General features: G+C 43.8%; 1 pseudogene; it reads right to left on the bottom strand.

Annotated features, from left to right (window-relative positions):
* Positions 1-846: 846 nt before the first annotated feature.
* Positions 847-2,138, bottom strand: LOC147444116 (uncharacterized; annotated as a pseudogene).
* Positions 2,139-3,322: the final 1,184 nt, after the last annotated feature.

The following is a 3,322-nucleotide window of genomic DNA, read 5'->3' as shown; positions in this document are numbered from 1 at the left end:
AAGCTACTTATGACCTGAAAAAACTTGGAATATTTTTGCCCTCTGTAATAATAATTCCTTGAACATTAAGTTAATAACATGATATTCTTGGACATTCGTGTGTCCTCTTAACTCAACAATTTCCTAGATTTATTTCTTGAGGTGCCAAGGAGATTCCTAAGTTCTCTATATCTGCAAAGCTACTTATGACTTGAAAAAACTTGGAATATTTTTGCCTACTAGTTCCGCCTTTGGAAAAGGGGTTGAATAGCATTTCTAAACCTAACTCAAGAAAATAGATGTGTGTGCACTACAACAGAGATGTCAAAAAGTGCGTCGAAATATTCGTCCTTGTGAAACCGTCAAAATACGCGTCGATATTTGTGTCGAAAGGTTTTTATTTCGACGCGTATTTCGATACCCCTATCGACGCGTATTTCAATGATCATATCAGACTACCTGTCCTCTGCCCAAGAAAGCGAGCAGCACCAAAATCAACTGTGCTCCCGCAAAAATTTCGGCAGAGTTTTCTTCGTTTTGAAATAAACTTTTCAAAAAAAACCATATGTATACGCCTCCTACATGATATCCATGTAGGATCTCACATGAGATTTAAGGCACAACTTGATGGAAGAAATGAAACGAACTTTGTGCAAAACCATAACCATAACGAACTTCATATATAACGAACTTTGTGCAAAACCATAACCAAATTAAAACATAACCATAACCATATTGATCAAAACCATAACGATAACCATAACCATAAACAAAACAATAACCATAACCATGTCTATAGAAGAAAGAGACACAGAGATGTGTATGTGTCTCACAAAACATATATAGAAATCCATTGATGACTCCATGTCACAACCTGCACATAAAAGGACAAGTCACAAAATTAGTATGATATTACTTCACATATACTTAATTAATTAAATCAACTCACACATATTAACGTCTCACCTCAATTGATCAGCGAGACTTTAACGCCTCCCAGTCTACAGGCTCTCCTGCGGCAACAAGATCATTCAATACTTCATAAGTGCCTCTCTGATATCCATCTGTCTCCTCCTGCGTGTCGGGGCTCCATGCATTGCAAGATTCTACGTTTATACAGAAACCAAAGTAATTAGAATACATGATTCATCAGTTTAAAAGAAAACGCCATAGCTAGGATTGGATTGGAAACTCACAAACTCATATCGAAAGGTGTCAAAGCGTCCGTTGCCAAGATGAGATGTGCCCCTGGTCATCTGTCATACCTCCGCGGCCTAATGCTGTTGTCTGAACCGCGTATTCGCTGTCTGCTCATCCTCCTTGATCTGTTGCTGCATCTCGACGATGTTTTACGATGTCTCGTGCAACACCCTTGATCCATCTCCTCGGAAGCTCCTATGAACCCAAGCAGGCTGATATTCTCTCATGATGGTCTCCACTATACAATTGACTTTGTTGTAATCCTGATCAGGCCAAGGCATCATAATGCTGGTCAAAAACTACAGCTCCGCGAGCTGGAGAACCCGCTATCTCATCTCAGTCCCGACTCTATCCATGTTAACCTGTCCATTTGTCTGTACAGTATAGACCTTGGAGGCACTAGGATCGTGTGCCCCCCAAGGTGTCCGAGGTGTGCTAAGAGGTGTGTCGAGAGGTGTGTCTGGGTAGGACGGGGGTCGTGAGCGAGGAGGGGTCAAAGCATCTGTGGACCCTTCTCCACAGCAACCACCACCTCCACGTGACGATTGCCGAGATCGGCGAGTGCGCTTGTGCTGCAGAGATGATGACGTACCCGCCTCTGCCGTACCCCTAGGTGTCAAAGCGGCCATGATGGGAGACCTCGTAGGCATCGTTCCCATAGGCGTCCCCCCTCCATAGGCGTCGGACCCTCGGGTGTGAAGCCCAGAGGCGTGGTACCTGTGGCTACCCAATACTGAGATGCATCTGCCATCTGACTGGGCGTCATCTGTGTGATGAAGCCCATAAATGCATCCGCACTCATAGATGCGGGATCTGGATATTGGTCTGCCATACTAAAGTCCTGCACAAAGAAAGTAAAAGAAAGCGTGAGATCACCTTTATTTAAATTAAGAAAGAGCTTAATTTTAAATCAATGTTTTCACACAAACACTTACAGGCCTCGACTAGTGAGGCATCATCGATAAAATCTTGCACCATATCATCGTATATCTCTAACTGCATAACTCTGCCAACTCATTCTGGCAGATTGTCTTCATCCATTGCATCTTCATCTACAAGTGTCATATCTGCCTCGTCTACATCATCCCTTGTATATCTGTCCGCTTCCTCTACCATACCTTCGTCCATCTCATTTAATGTCATGATAGTATCTACGTCGTCTGGCCGACTTTCCTCCAGGAGCTCTTGCCCTTCAAATACTTGTTTATTTCTTGGAGCAACCTGAACCACAAACCACCATTGTCGCTCTCGAGGGTCCGGTACAGAGACCACTTGCTTGCAATGTTCGGGGAGATCAAACGTGTCACTCGCATTTGTCCAAACCTTTGTAGAATCTATCTGCACAAGCTTGTTTCCATCTCTACGTATCATTGCATTGCAACCATAAGTAATCACCTTGAACCACTTCACATCCAACAAAAACATCTCAAACCGCCTAAAGCTGACTTTCAAGATATCTGACACCAAACCACAGTAATTCAAGTTGCTAGTGCTCTCATTCGTGTCTCTGGCACTGGCCCTGCTCTTTTGCATGAAACTAACCATTACCCCACTGTCAAACGTGTTTCTTCTGCTATAAATTTGTTGTGTTTTGAAATGCTTTCCATGCGACCACAGTGCCATGTATGTATGATACCTTCAGTCACATCCAATAGCCAGCTCTTCCTCTTCTGGAGATATGGGTTCTCTGATCTGTCGAGCTACTCTCACTGTCTAGTCCAACCATGCCTTTATAGGGAATTCAGGTAGAGGAGCGAGACAGTCTGGCAAGGGTAAGCCTCTAGTCGTTCGGCTTCGCCTGAAATCGTATCGCTTCCTATTGCATCTCTCTTTCTCTTCTTCGTACCTTTCAAGCCATTTTTGCATCGGCTCTGAATTTAGTATACAAAACTTCATGATCTTTTCTCGCATGGCGTCGTCCATTTTCTTCGGCATCCCTTGCCCCTGTGGCTCCTCTCCCACCAATCTTGCATCCTCCTCATCGCTCCATAGTCGAGGCATTTCTGGGTCAGAAACGGATAGAAATTCGGTCATCAAGACAAGAGACTCTTGCACCAACCATCCTTCTACCATGCTCCCCTCTGGATGAGCTTTTGGCAAACAAAACCCTTAAGTGTTTTCATGAACCGCTCTAGAAAGAACA

Source organism: Adiantum capillus-veneris, chromosome 13 (assembly GCF_014529385.1).
Source record: "Adiantum capillus-veneris isolate H3 chromosome 13, ASM1452938v2, whole genome shotgun sequence".
In the NCBI taxonomy this organism is placed as follows: domain Eukaryota; kingdom Viridiplantae; phylum Streptophyta; class Polypodiopsida; order Polypodiales; family Pteridaceae; genus Adiantum; species Adiantum capillus-veneris.
Note: the sequence above shows the minus strand (reverse complement) of the source record. Positions and strands in the feature narration are given on the sequence as shown.